The following is a 15,296-nucleotide window of genomic DNA, read 5'->3' as shown; positions in this document are numbered from 1 at the left end:
ATGTTTAGCTTGCAATGCAGAATTCAGTATTCCCAAGATATGAGAGATGGACTAGATGACCCTAGCATGTTTTTTTAATCTCTTTTTAAATTACCAGATTGAAATTTTTGTTTACAGTTACATCCAGTGATGTAATGCATCGGATCAATGTGCCATTATTCTCCATTATTCATCTTGAGACAGCGGACAGTATTAAATGCTTCAGAGGAAGGTGCAAGAATCCCCGTCATGGGCAGTTTTAGAATAACTTGATCATAGGAATAGTTTCTTCCTAACCACTGTTGGTGTTTTGGTTTATGTCTTGAAACAAAATTTTAAAAAATCCTATCTAATATAACTGGATGTTCATAAACCAGGAATATTTATGCTAGTGATATCCATATAACTAATTCATATATAAAATCTGACAAAACTCAGCAAAAATATGTGCTAATATTCTTTGCAGATAACTATATAGAATTATTATGCAATAGATTTGAGTGAATGTCAAAGTGCATGTTAATATGCATTGGAATCTGGAGAATCTATTCCATGGTTATAGTGTTTGATAATAAAACATACAAGAAGTGCATAACATAAAATCCAGTGGAAATTATTGAGATATAAGAAAATCGCAAAAAAAAAAAAAAAATGCACATGCCTGCAAATTTTTGAAGATGTAGCCTTCACAAGCTAATTCCATAAAATCAAGCCAACTTACCGTATATACTCGTTCATAAGCCAAATATTTTTGGTAAAAAAGTCACGCATCAAGAGCGGGGGTCGGCTTATAAATGGGTCTACACCAAAATTTGATGATCTTAAACGCCATGGAATCATTGAATTGAATATCTAATACAGGGATTGGCAACTTTTGGCACATGGCCTGCCAAGGTAAGCACCCTGGTGGGCTGGGCCAGTTTGTTTACCTGCCGCGTCCGCAGGTTCAGCCGATCGTGGCTCCCACTGGCCGCGGTTTGCTGCTCCAGGCCAATGGGGGCAGCAGGAAGTGGCGGCCAGCACATCCCTCGGCCCGCGCTGCTTGCCCCAGTTCCCATTGGCTGGGAACGGTGAACTGCAGCCACAGGGAGCTGAGGAGCTCCATGCCTGCAGATGCTCCAAGTAAACAAAACGTCCCAACCCGCCAGTGGCTTACCCTGATGGGCCGGGAACCAAAGTTTTCCAACCCCTGAAATATAGGGTCGGCTTATGAAAGGGTCATACAGTTTTTCTATTTTTACCTATCCATTTTGAGGGGTTTGGCTTATAAACGAACAGGCTAATGAACGAATATATATGGTAATTCTTTATTTTCTAGTATTTGTGTAGGCTCCATTCAGTAAATTGGCTGCAGAAACTGCCACCAAACTAAGTTCTTCTGTTGGTTCAAAAGAAATGTGCCTGATTCTCATCTCCCTTACACCAATGTATAAATATAGTTAAAACTAAGAAAGCTGTATGAGGGTGAACTATAAATAGGGTCCAATATGTCGACAATTTCTGCAGCAGTTAAATTCTTTTGAATTCTGAAGTAACAAAATTATTGCTGGAAGATATTGTGAGAACTGACTTTGAAATTGAGCCAGTTAGAGCCAGTGGGCCTACGACTGAAAGTTCTAAACAGAACTGATTCCCATTGCAATGAGAAAGGGATGCTTGTGAGTGCCCAGTCAGTCTGTGGAATCGGAGGTCTTCAATTATGGATTGAGGAATATTGCAAAATTATAGTGTTTTGTATGCTTGGTCTTTTCTTAATTTAGCCCTTCCACTACTGATCCAACCACTGGAGTACTTCCTAGCGTGCTTGGCTGGGGGGAAGAGGGAAAGAGTGGTGGTGGGAGGGACCCACCTCCAGTGCTGTCCCATGAGCCCACGGCATCCTAACTGAAGCTCCCATGTTTCAAACAGATCAAAATGAGTTGACGAAAGAAGGTAGAAGATAGAGCTCCGCAAACACATTGCGCACGGCAATGGCTGTTTATTTTCTCACACAAACATTTGCCCGTTACACTGTTATTTTACTGTATGTTTTTATTACTTTGCTTTCTTCGACCCCTTTAGCATGGTAAAGAGGAGCTTGAAGATTTCTTCCCCTCTCTGACCTACGAGTAGTCTTGCTCACGTCTCTCCTGAGTCCGGGGCAGTGCTGCCTGAGTCAGATTCTGCCTGCCTTTCTTGAGCTCTTTCACTAAGTGAAGGCTCAGAGCACTCTGTTTTTTTCTAGAATGATGGTGATGGATTCTCCCAGCTCCTCTTCTCAGTTCTTTTGACTGTTGCTGATGCTGGCAGAGGCTGATGCTCTTTGGTCCTTGAGACATAAGGTTAAGATCTGAGCCTGAGTCTCCAGAACCACTTTTATACTAACCCACCAAAGGCTTGATGTAAAGCCCATTGAAGTCAATAGAAAGATTCCTATCGATTTCAGTGGGCTCTGGATCTTTAAAAACTGAAACAGAGCTGAGACCTGCATTGGCAGGTCCTCCTAAAAACTAATGTTATGTGTGTCACACACCACCCTCCCTCCTCTCACCCGTGACTGCTCCCCTGCACTCCACACTATGCACTCCCGGCCTGGCAGGCCCACTCACTCAGTGCATGTCTACGTTTGAGCTGGGAGGTGTGATTCCCGCACTAGCTGTGCTAAAGCTGGCACCAAAAAATAGCATTGCGTGCACAGAGCATGGGTGGCAGCTTGGGCTAGCCATCGGAGTACTTACCAGGGAGTTGGGTGGGACTGTATTCAGGGCAGCTAGCCTGAGCGGCTGCCCACTCTGCACTGCTGTTTTTAGGGGATAGCTTGAGCAGAGCTAGCGCAGGTACATTTACGCGAGCTGGGAATCATGCCTCCCAGCTCAAATGTAGACATACCCTCAGCTTTGTCAGCACAACATCTCCCTTTATTTAACCTGTCTATATGGCTCCATTGGCGCTAGTGACCTTTTTTGTGGGCCAGCAAGGCAGAAGCTGAGCTGAAGAATAACTTTCCAAGGGGGCAGCATAATTCCTTCCACCATTTTCTGTCTGAAGTGGAAATCCGACAGTGTCTGCACTTGCATCTTCCAGGGGTTTTTTGCACATAGTTGCTGTTCTTAGTTAGCTAGTTCATTCATTCTGGTGTTTAGGGGGTTTCTCCCAGGCACTGTTTGGGGCATCTATTTTATGCCCAAGATCCCCAACTTTCAACCCCATGTGGCCAGTGCCCAGGTTTTCCTGGTTAGTGACCCCCCACATCTCTTGTCTCTGTTGCCTTGGGGAGTTGCATATCCCATCTAAATGCGAGATTTATAATTCGTTCCCTACTTGTACATGACAGTCTCACAAGTTTTGCTCTAGGAATCATCTGATGGAGCTCTCTGTGTGACCATAGCCCAGTGCAGGGTACTCCGACCCCCATCTACGTTGGCGAGATCCGCCTGTTAGTGTCCTTTCAGATTTGGTGCTTCATGGTCCTGGATCATTGGAGCCTAAGGCTAAAGACTCCGATAGACATGGGCATGATGAGAGTAAGAGAAAACACCCTCAAAAAACCTGGGAGGTCCCCAGCTAAATACTTTAAGAAGAGGTTAGCCTCTGTCACTGCCTCTTGGGGTGATCTCTCGAGGGTCTCAGCTTTTCCTGACTGCCTCTCCTTAGTTTGCTCTCAATCAGATCAGTTCTTGGATCCTCACCTTCAATTAAGCCTGTCAGCCCTTCTCTTTATGGTCTTATAGTCTCTTTCAGTCTCTTGGCTGTGTTTACAAAGTCAGCCTGGTGCAGGGCTGTCGCCACCTTGCTATCCCAGGCCTTTCTGCCTCCCATTTCCTTCTCTGCACTCTCCCTTTTATAGCGCGCCTTGTTTCCGCTATTGGTTGCAGCTGTGGGTGCCTGCCTCCATGCTTACCTGGCGAGCCACGTGCCAAAGGTTGCTGACCCCTGCTCTAGGAGATGGGAGCATTCACTTCCTAGGGAAGAACCTCAACCCCCTCAGGAACCTTTATGAGGAGGAAGAACAAATTGCCCAATCCACCAGTAGTTCTTCCCTCTTCATTCCCTGATGAGGCAATGGAGCTGGCTTCACCATCACTGCCGGATGATTTTAAACAATTTCAGGAACTTCTCAGAAAGGCAGGGTCTTTACAGATTCCTCCAGAGGAAGTTCAGGACCCTACTCACAAGCTTCTGGACATTCTCCAGACTACAGGCCCTACCAGAGTGGCACTTCCCATCAACAGGCCATTCTGGAACTGGCGAAGACTGGCACATCCCAGCCACCTGCAACCCAGCTTCCAAAAGAGAACGTTTACTTTATTCCAGCTCAAGGGATGGAATATCTATTTTCCCACCCAGTACTGAATGGTGCAGGCCATTACTGAGTGCAGCAAGCTACCCTCTCTGATAAGGACTCTAAAAATCTGGACCTTTGGTGGGGGGAAAGAGTTCCTCTTGTGTCCATCTACAATCCAAGATAGCAAATTTATTAATTTCTCCAAACTTTCTGAGTTAGCTAACAAGCTTCCTGAGGAGCTAAGACCTCAGTTCCAAGCTCTCCTGGATGAAGGGAAACTCATAGCCCAGTCATCTCTTCAAGCATTACTGGACAATGCAGCTGACCCTGCCTCCCACTCCAATCATAAGGCAGGCTTCTTGGCGTCACTCCATAGGGTTTCCAAAGTAAGTCCAGGCCTCCCCTTCAAGGGAAAAGGTTCAATGAAAAAATGAACAAATTGTTGCACACAGTTAAGGATTCCCCAGCTATCCTCCATTCCTGTGGGATTTATGCCCTGGCCCCCCAGAGGAAATGCTCTTAACCACTTCCTAATAGGCAGAGTCCCACTTCTCAGCCCTTTTTTCATCAGTCGAGTTACCAACTACCCACGAAATGCCATAGGGTTCACCATAACAGACAGAACACCCTGTCAATCACACACACCCAGTCCCTTCAGTGAATGCCTGTTCTGTCTCCTCCCAATGTGTCAGTGTATCTCTGTGGATAGATGGGTCCTGGAGATTAACTCCATGGGCTACACAACAGAATTCCTGTCAATCCCTTCTTCCAATCCCCCTCTCATTGGACTTCCTTCTTTGACTAGGAGCCATAGTGTCCTAGGGGAAGGGTTTCCATTTGAGATATTTTCTCATTTCCCAACAACAGGGCAGATGGATGCCCATTTTAGATCTCAGATAATTAAATATCTTCATACATGGTTCGAGATTCAGGTGACAACTCTGGTCTCAATAATCCCCTTCCTCAACAAAGAATGATTGGTTTGCAGCTTTCAGTTTGAAGGATACCTCTTTTCATATAGACATCCACCTAGCCCAAAAGACATTTCTATGCTTTACAGTGAGCCTAGAACATTACCAATACAGAGTGTTCATGAAGGCGCTTGCCATGGTAGCAGTGCACCTTCATCATCAAGGCTGGCTTTCTTACCTCAACAACTGGCTGCTTACAGGTCATTCATAGAATCATAGGGTTGGAACGGACCTCAGGAGGTCATCTAGTCCAACCCCCTGCTCAAAGCAGGACCTAATCCCCAGTTAGGTCCTGGAAGTCCAGTCATTGGCACACTTCCCCCTAAGATTCCTACAATCTTTAGGACTTTGAGTAAACTTAGAAAAGTCCACTTTAATCCCAACACAGGTTATAGAATTTGGTGGAGCAAACCTGGAGTGGACAACCGCCAAAGCCAATTTACCTCAAGGATAGGTTCCTTGCGATAAGGAACGTCATTGACCGACTCCAAATAAGCCCAGATGACAACCTGTTCCTGCCTAGTTCTTCTAGGCCTCATGGCTGCCTGCATACATGTAGAACCCTTCTCAAGGCTCCACCATAGTTGCCTCTAAGCGTGGCTTCATACAGTCTATTGATAGCTTCTCGATGTTCAGACACCCTATAATCATGAGATTTCTGAAAGTCCTTATTCAGAACCTTCCCTTGTGTGTCAGCACCAACTCCTAGTTAGGATTTCAACCTGGTGCTGTCAGCACTTACGAATTCTCCACTTGAGCCCTTGGCTTCCTGCTCACTTCTCCATCTAACCATGAAAGTGTGGCCTTCCTTAAAGCAGTCATTTCCACTTGGAGAGTAGGGGAATTTGCAGCTCTTGCAGCATATCTCATAAGGACAAAGTGACCCTAAAGTTATTTCCCAAGTTCATCACAAAGGTTCCTTCTGAATTCCACCTGAATCAGACCATTCATGTGCTAGTGTTCCATCAGGAACCTCACATTTCCAGAGAGGACAGGAAGCTACATTCCCTGGGCATTCATGGAACTCCGACTTTCTACCTGTACAGGACTAAGCCCTTCAGAAAATCCCCGAGATTGTTCGTCTCATTCACTGACCAGATAAAAGGGAAGCAATTTAATTGCAAAGATTTTTGAAATGGATCTTGTATCCAACTTATGAACAGATGGAAGACTCTTCTCCTCAGCATGTAAGGATCCACTCTACTAGAGCACACACTATCTCAGTAGCTTGTCTCCAAAGTATACCTCCAGAGGAAATCTGTAGAGTGGTAACATGGAGCTCATTGCACACCTTTACCAGACCTTGGTCCAGGCTTCTTTACTTGATGCATACTTCAGCACCACAGTGCTTCAGTCTGTGGTTCAGCATGGGTCCTTGCATCCCCTTCCTCATCAGTGAGTACTGCTTGTGAGTCACTGATGGTGAATACCCATAGGGACTGGCACTCAAAGAAGAAAGTATGGTTACAGTAACTTACAGTAACTGGAGTTCTTCAGGATGTCGTTCCTAAGGGTATTCACAACCTGCCATTCTTCCCCTCTGCCTGGATCCTCCCTTTATTCAAGGTAAAGTAGGAACTGGGTATCCGGTTGGTCTGCACTACCCCTTATGCCCTCAGTTCGGAGCTCGAGGAGGCACAGGATGCAGGCGTGGATTAATGGGCACTGCTAATAAAGAATTTCCAGTCTTGGGCGCATAGAGTACAAGCGTACCTATAGTGACCACACATGTTGAAGAACTCTAGTTATTAAAAGGTAAGTAACCTTCCTTTCTAGCCTGAGTACTTGAGTATGTCTTGGTGTACATTTTCCCTGTTGTTAAATGTGTACTAGTTCTCTTGTAGAAGATGCTGGTGCTGTGACACTGCAAACAATGGTTCTTGCTCACAGGTTTGGAGTAACAAAGGAGCCCATGCTCCATGTCCTGCTCAACTGCTGCTAGTTTATCACCTAGGATCCCACCACGGTGGCATCATCAAGCAACTTTAAAAATACCCTTTCCAGGGAAGCAATGATATATCCTGTAGGTCCTGCTATTCAGATATTCCTGAGGAAGACTAGCATAAATTACCCACAACATGACAGGGAGAGAACACATATAACTTTCATCATTAGGTTGTCATAGTTCATCTGACTGTCAGTGATTTCAGAGATAATGCTCTGTGCAGTCAAAAAAAAAAAAAAAAAAAAAGTCCAACAGCACACACAGTTATTTTGCATTATTTCCACAGTAAAGTGCATGCGTATTTTTGTTTTTCCTGGAACACTGACAGTCTAATAACTATTTAACCACAACAAGTGTCCAGCAATGTGCCAGACTCCCTATAGGCATAAATCAAAAGAGTAGGTCAATTCTATGCCCTACACTTCCCCACGTACGTACGTACTTACTCTGTAGGAGTGTTCCACATAAATGGGCTTCCTATTGTTGGGAATCAGTTTGACAGCCTCGTTTTATCTTGCTCTCTGTCAGGTATGCTCACTGACTTCTATTAGAAAGTGTCAAAAAGGACATGGTGCCCTTGGAGAAGAAAATCCGTAGTGAAATCAAAAGGATTTTTTAAAGTGAGATGTTGCAAATTACATGAATCACTCTGTAAACACAAAGTATGCCAACTCTCTGGGTTCTTTCTGAAACATGCCGATAGGATTATGATATAAGAAAAATACACTTCTTGAATACTAAAGAGGAAATTGTGTCTCTTTATTTTATCTCAAGACTTCTTCTAGGGTTCAATATTACTCATTGCTTTCTGGTCTCCCTTATAAAAATAAAATTCTATGACATTATTACATATTTTTTCCTTTCAGAAAAATGTTGGAAATTAGCTTTTTCCTGCCTTCTATTAAAAGGTCAAATTGTGTAAATTCAATAGAAGTTCATTGATTAAAGCCATTTAAGTATGGTTAAAAGCTGAATAGTGATATCAGTTTAAAAGGACCTTGAATAGCATCTTCCATGGTTAACAATAATGCAAGATTTTTAGTACTCTAGATTCTGTTGGCAGCTTATTACTTTTAAGGCTATAGCCAAGGACACGCTGGTGGTTCATGAAGGAAAGAATAATTAAATTAATGGAAGTAAATGGTAAAGGGGATATAATGCAACATGGATTTACCAAAGGTAGATCATGCCAGACTAACCTGATTTCCTTCTTTGAGAAAATAACTGATTTTTTAGAAAAGGGAAGTGCAGTAGATCTGATATATACTTTGACTTCATTATTAGGAAATGATTAGTTAAGTAGGGGAGATGGGGCTAATTACAAGAATTGTAAGATAAATAAAGAACTGGCTAAAAGGGAGAAAGGCAATGGGTTGTGCTGAAAGGTGGATTATCAGACGAGAAGGAGGTTACTAGTGGATTTCCTCAAAGGTTGGTCTTCGGACCAATCTTATTCAATGTTTTTGTTAATGGCTTTAGCACAAAGGAATGTGCTAATGAAATTTGGTGATAATACAAAGTTGGGAGTTATCGTCAGTGCAGAGGAGGATCCAAATATTATACATGTGCGACACTCAGAGAAAAATGTCAAACAGTTATTATTTACAAAGTGCAAACACTTTGCAGCCATGTAAATGATGTCCCTGCCCCAAACAGTTGACAATATAACTCAGACTTATAAATATGTAATAACCGCTAACTGCTAAAATGCTGAGGCAGGCTGATTCTTGCAGCTATTGGTATTCTTGCAGCTAATCTTGAGTATCCCATTGCAGTAAAGACTCTGGAATGAACCCAAACCTGTGTACATTCCAGTGACTGGAGGACAGCCTTCCTCAACTGAAGATGATTGGCCCGTTCTTTGAAAATTTCCCCCCTTCTAGCCATGGTTGCCTTTGTCTTTGTTAAATGTGCATATGTAACTGATTCTGGGACCAGAGATCATCTGGGGAGGTGTTTGCTTAAGTAAATGAAGCTAAAAAATTCAAACTTTGGATGCCTTTCTGTCCTTTCTTCTGGCTATGTTGTCCTTCAGAATTCTGTTTCCTTTGTCATTCCTATGTTTTCCCTGATACTCGAATTGGTCTTGGGTATTATTATTATTTATTTTATGTATTATTCTTTTTCATATTTGTATATAGCATCATAGGAATATCTTTGATTAAGTGATCTAATTCTGAGACTTCTATAACACCCTTTTATGAAGAATAACATAAATTGAGTCTTATTTCAAAACTTTCTTCATCTCTGGTCTGCAAGGGCATACAGTCTTGGATTGGCTTTTATTACAGTTCGGCCATTTGCTCAGTCCACTACAGTTAGGGTTTACAGTGGACTCAAAGTGCTCTACTAAAGGCATATAGTGACCTGTCTGTCTAAATGAAGCAGAATGTCATCTCTTCTAATCATATTAGATCTGTTGGTGAATTTCAACCCACTGGACTATAAGAGTATTATTTTGCTTCTTGCTTTCTTTGCTTTTCTAGAGCAACGGTCTCAACCTTTTCAAATTGTTGTACCCCTTTCAGGAGGCTTGCGTACCCCCAAGTTTCACCTTATTTAAAAACTACTTGCTTACAAAATCAGACATAAAAATACAAAAGTGTCATAGCACCCTCTTACTGAAAAATGCTTCCTTTCTCATTTTTACCATATACATTTTATAATTATAAAAGTAAGTGTGACCCCTGCGTTGAGAAACACTGATATAGTACATACAGCAGTATAAACAAGTCATTGTCTGTATGAAATTTTAGTTTGTAGGGACTTCGCCAGTGCTTTTCATGTAGCCTGTTGTAAAACTAGGCAAATATCTAGATGAGTTGACGTACCATTCCCTTGGTTGAGATCCACTGCTTTAGGGCTTTGTGCTCTCGTTTACTGTGGTCGGGTCTCATCATTTTGCCAGTTTCTTATTGCCATGTCTTCCCTATCCATGCAATGCCATTCCTCAGCTGGTTTCCTCTTTTAAACTTAAAAGTGAAATTTTCCGAAGCGCTCATCATTGGCCTAACTCTGCTCCCGTTGAAGTCAATGATATAACTCCTGTTGATTTTAATGGGAGCAGAGTTAGGACAATGCTGACCACTTGTGAAAATCCTACCCAAATTCTCCTCCTGTTTTGTTTTAGTTTTTAAAAGAAAACTCTTCACTGCATCATGCTGTGGACTAACCTTCACAGAATAATGGCATAAATTAATTGGCATTGCCCTGTCCATCCTCTCGTCTTCTTCCTGTGTCTGCTGTTTCTTGTCTTAACCCTTCATCATGTCATCTGCATAAATATCTTGTAAGCTCCTTCAGGAGGAAAGTGTCTTTCATCTGTAGTAGGAAGTGCCTAGCACAGTTACAATAAAAAAAATCAGTAATCATGTCTGACTGGTACTTTCACATAGACTATAATTTAAATACATCTTCCTGGGATTAATATCAAGGCATTTGCAAGAATTCTGAGTTAGACCCATTGCTCTTCTCTATGCACCTGAACCTTTTTGATACATAGGTCAATTCTTATTGATTTTATATACAAATTTGCTCTGCCTTTTCTTTATTTTCTGGGTTCTTCATCTGTATATTTCCGGTTGTCTAAGTGACACCTCCAAGTGGATATGTATTAATATTTCATTATTCATCCTAAATAAAACAGAAATTTTATTTTTTCATTCTTTTTACTTTTGAATCTCTGAGGTAAATTAATTCTTCATTTCTTCTCTCACTGTGCCACGGAGTTTGGGTGTAACTCTTGCCTGCCTTTCTCATTTAAGTGGTGTGTACTGTACTTGAGTTTTGCAAATTTTATTTAATAAATATCTCAAATTCAAGCCTGTCTGACAGATGTTACAGGAAAAGTTTAAGTGCATCTCTAGGTTCTGTCCCAGGGCAGCAGTGCCGTTGCATAGAACAATCAGCTGGAATCTGAGCTCAGTTCAATGCTGTTAGATGCTTACCATTTGCCACTTCTACATATTATGATTTATTTGCTTGGGTTGCCCCACTGATGTGGAATTCTTTTCTTTCTGAGGTTCGTGGTATTAACTTAAAGTTCTAAAACCACAGCTTAATTTTTTTTTAAATTTTCTATCCTCCATAACCCACCATATATTATTTATAATGGTTTTAGGTATGATGCAAGAAGAATTTGTTCAACAATGCAAAGAAATACTGCACAAGGGTTTAGGATAGTGTATCATGTTCTGGATGTTGGATGATAACATGAAAGGACTCCATGCTTGTAAATCTAAACTGGCTCTTTATTAAGACAACTATCTACAGAGATATTGCAGCTAGTATTCTGACCATGTGCACACAGACTGACTTCCTGGTGCCTCCTGCAACTGGTGCTCCCCTCTCCAAGTTTTTTGCTTTGTGAGGTTCATGGTGCTCAATAGACGCTCCTCCCAATTGTAATGTAGACATATATTCTGTATTGGGTTACTATCTGGTCCCTGGGGAAGGTGTATTGCGTTTACACAACATTGTCAGGTAGGGATTCCTTCCTATCAGTTTTGCCTTTGCTATCAGTCTCTTGGCTGTCTTTACTGCCAACTCCATCTTCTGGTTCCTTTTTGGGTATCTAGAGGAAGATACCTTGTGCTCAAATTCCCATTTGGCGCTGAATTGTTTGTTTTAATTCTGGTACAGTGTACTGTCACCCACTGTCTGAGCATAGCATGCCAAGTATGCCATACCTTGCAAAATGCAACTTTCATTTCCTAATCACAGTCCTTACCTGAGTGTCCTCTGAAGAGATCACTTCTCAGAAATTGGAGAAGTAGTCTACTGTAACCATGTGGTTCTTGTCATTAAAAGTGATCAGGTCTGTGCCAGTCTTTTTCCAGGGTTGGGTGGGATTTCATGAAGCTATATAGAGTCTCCATCTGTTGCTAGTCACTATGCTCTTTGCACACCTCACACTGTTCTGTATACTCTCTGTTGGGCATTCATGCCTAGCCATTAGACACGTTCCCTGTTTCATCTCCTATAAGCCTCTGTCCCCAGGTGTGAAGTGTGTATCCATCTCATTATGTCAGCTCTTAACTCCGCTGGAATTACTGCTTTGTTTCCTTTAAACAAAATCCTATCTTGCATGTACAGCTGATGATTCACCTGGCAGTAGTGGGTAAACTCCTGTGGCATTTTGTTCCTTGCAATCTGGCCAACCTTGGAGTATGACCTTGCATTTTTTTTAAACTGCATGTAGTACCCAGCAGTGTTTGGTGCTTTGTTAGAATGTCCAGAGCCTCTCGTTTGAGATTTGAAGGTACTCTGATAGACTCTGTGACCTTTTCCACAGTTATATGTGTTGTAGTCTGGGAAGTATGCCCTGCTAGGCAGTGCTTAATTTGTGCCAGGGCTTGCCAGAGCTGAGCCCCGGCACCTCTAGGCTTGGCAGTTCATAGCCCCAGCACTTCTGGGCTTGCTACATCAGCTCTGAATGTAAAAAAATTGCTTCAGCCCTGGCACCAAATTGCTTGAGCCCTGGTACCTCTTTTGTTACACTTAGCAGCAGTGCTTAATTTGTATCTGCCACTAGTAGTGACTTGCTTGGTCAGTATCTCATCCTCACATCCTTGTGCTAAAGTCTCAGTGACAATAATTTGTAGTCCCTCCAAGTCCCATGCCGTTTGCTACAGATAGGAAATGAAGAATACTCTAGCCAGGTCAGAATGTAACTACTTAATCTGTAGTGTTTGGCTAGAACAAAACAGAAATTTAGCAATGACATAGAGGTATCATAGCTACTCTTATAGAAAGTGCAGTAGCTTCTTTAATGATCCCGGGTACTCAGGTTGTCAGGATTCACTTCATTCTAAGGTAGTAACATAATACCAATTTAAATATTAGAAGATATATGCCAGATTGAAAAGTTTAAAAAAAAAAAAAAGGAGCAATTTGTCTAGTTGTGCAGGGTTACCTAATTTTCATCAGACTTAATCATTTTATCTAATCAAGCTAGTTGCATTTGGGGATGCTTGTCAGTTGCAGATGAATTAATAAAGTTTTATTGAAATCAGATGTTCTTTTTTGATGCATTCCATGTAAGTTCTGCTCTTGAAAAGTTGCCAGAAAAATTTACAACTTTCTAGTGAATTGAAAGGTGTCAATAATGCAACTAGCAATAACTTGGGTTTTTTTTTTAATTATAAATATCAGTAACATCAGAATGTCTGCATGTAGATTCATACATTTTTGATTTGCTGTACAGAGCATTAGTCGTGCCAGATCTCATAGAAAACACAGGGGTTTATAGTACAGACTTTGAATGTGGTCTATGTTTCTGCTTAAAAAAAAAAAAGACAAAAGCAAGCTGTCTCACTTTAATCAGAAAACATTCTTTATAGTGGACATTTTTGAAAAGTGCCTTCAGTCGTTTCTACTAATTGTGCCTCTTTCAAAAGCCATTGTGCTGGGGGGGTTTCATTGTTTTTAAAACTTTGTGTATGGCAAGCACTGCAAAATACATTTCAGAATCCAGGTCCTGGTTAATTCAGAAATGGATTCCATCTGTGTTGACATTGGCTGCACATGTTTACTCGCTCCAGCTGTGTGAAGTAACCAGTGTTCTAAAGGGGTCGAATTCAGACAAGCACCATTTGTGTTTCATTTCCCTTCTTTTTTCCCCACTTTCTTTTTGAATAACATTTAGACTAAAAACAAGCATTTTTCAGATCTCTATTGGAATCTCTTATTTATTGCTGAATAAAAAATAGCTTAGAAACCTTGTGTCTGTGCTGCATCAAAATATGCATGACTCTCTAGACCAATATTTCCTAGATGAATTGGTTTAATAATAGGAAGTTCATACATATACATATGATCTCACACACATACTGGGAAAATAGTTTAAGGCTAGACTGGGATATTAAAGTCTGCCTGGGCAAGGGGAGGCATATGTCCAAGAGCAGACCAGGGAGCAAACTGACCCTAAGAGTCACAATTCATTACTTAGTTTCGCCCCTTGCTCCAAAGGGAAGTAATCTGCAACTGATATAAACCATAAGGAGATTACTTCCCCCTTTTTTCCCTGGCTCAACAGAACAAAGCTCTGTCCACTTGTGCGTGAGGGGGCAATACCAGCCCCACAGAGGCTGCTCTCCACACTGTGCGGTGTCTGGCAATACAGGTAGCTCATAGCTAGCACCCGTTTGCTCCCTTGTAGAATCATAGAACATCAGGGTTGGAAGGGACCTCAGGATGTCATCTAGTCCAACCCCCTGCTCAAAGCAGGACCAATCCCCAGACAGATTTTTGCCCCAGATCCCTAAATGGCCTCCTCAAGGATTGAACTCACAACCCTGGGTTTAGCAGGCCATTTCTATCGTGCAGCAACAGATAAGCTTGAAAGGCTATTTTATTTGACCAATAATGTGTTCAAAGTAGGCCTGCAGTTTAGCAGAATCGGACAAGGTGTTTGTCTAAAAATTTAATGTGCGTGTGACAAAGGCTGTCGTCATGGGCTCATCGGAGTTGAGCGTTGACAGCTCAATAGCAAATGAGAGATGATATATAGGTTGTGATTGACTGTGAATTGCCTTGAAAGTGAATAGAAGCAGCTTATGTTATGTGGGATAGAGAAGGGGAGTCAGTGGAGGGATGCAAAGAGAGGGTATGACATTCCAGGATGCAGTCCAGACCAGTGAGGGGTTGTATCACCACCTGCCTTGCATCCTGGAGTGCTTCACAATGCTTTGCTGCTGTAGCTCCCAACCTAGGGTCCTCACAAACAGCCCGCAGGTCACTCTCTGAGTGTCTGTGTATAACTCCAGCCTGCCAGCACACTCTGGCTTCCACCAGCCTTGGTTACCACTTGCAGGCTGAGCCCCAACACATTCTCAGTCCCAGATTTTCCCTAGAAAACCACGTGTTCTGAAGTGTCCAGCCCTCTCCTGCATCACTGAGATATTTTAGGTCTGTTGCCCCTATAAGAGAACAATATACAACAGTTTGCTACTTTAATTGAAGTTACCAAACAATTCACAACACTGGTTAAGTTTTGATTAAAAAATAAAACCCGTTTATTTAACTACAAAGAGAGATTTTAAAGGAGTACAGGTATAAGGAATTCAAGTCAGAAATGGTTATATGAGAGAGAAAATTAAAACACTTTCTAGTGCTAAAACTTAACAAACTAGACTTG

The 15,296-nt window shown here is 41.9% G+C and overlaps 1 protein-coding gene across 19 annotated transcripts in view; it reads left to right on the top strand.

The window, feature by feature from the left end:
• AFAP1 (actin filament associated protein 1) overlaps positions 1–15,296 on the top strand; it is a 172,326-nt gene that overhangs the window by 83,170 nt on the left and 73,860 nt on the right. The window lies entirely within an intron of this gene.

The sequence above is a fragment of the Mauremys reevesii genome, linkage group 5 (genome assembly GCF_016161935.1).
Source record: "Mauremys reevesii isolate NIE-2019 linkage group 5, ASM1616193v1, whole genome shotgun sequence".
NCBI classification, from domain to species: domain Eukaryota; kingdom Metazoa; phylum Chordata; order Testudines; family Geoemydidae; genus Mauremys; species Mauremys reevesii.
Note: the sequence above shows the minus strand (reverse complement) of the source record. Positions and strands in the feature narration are given on the sequence as shown.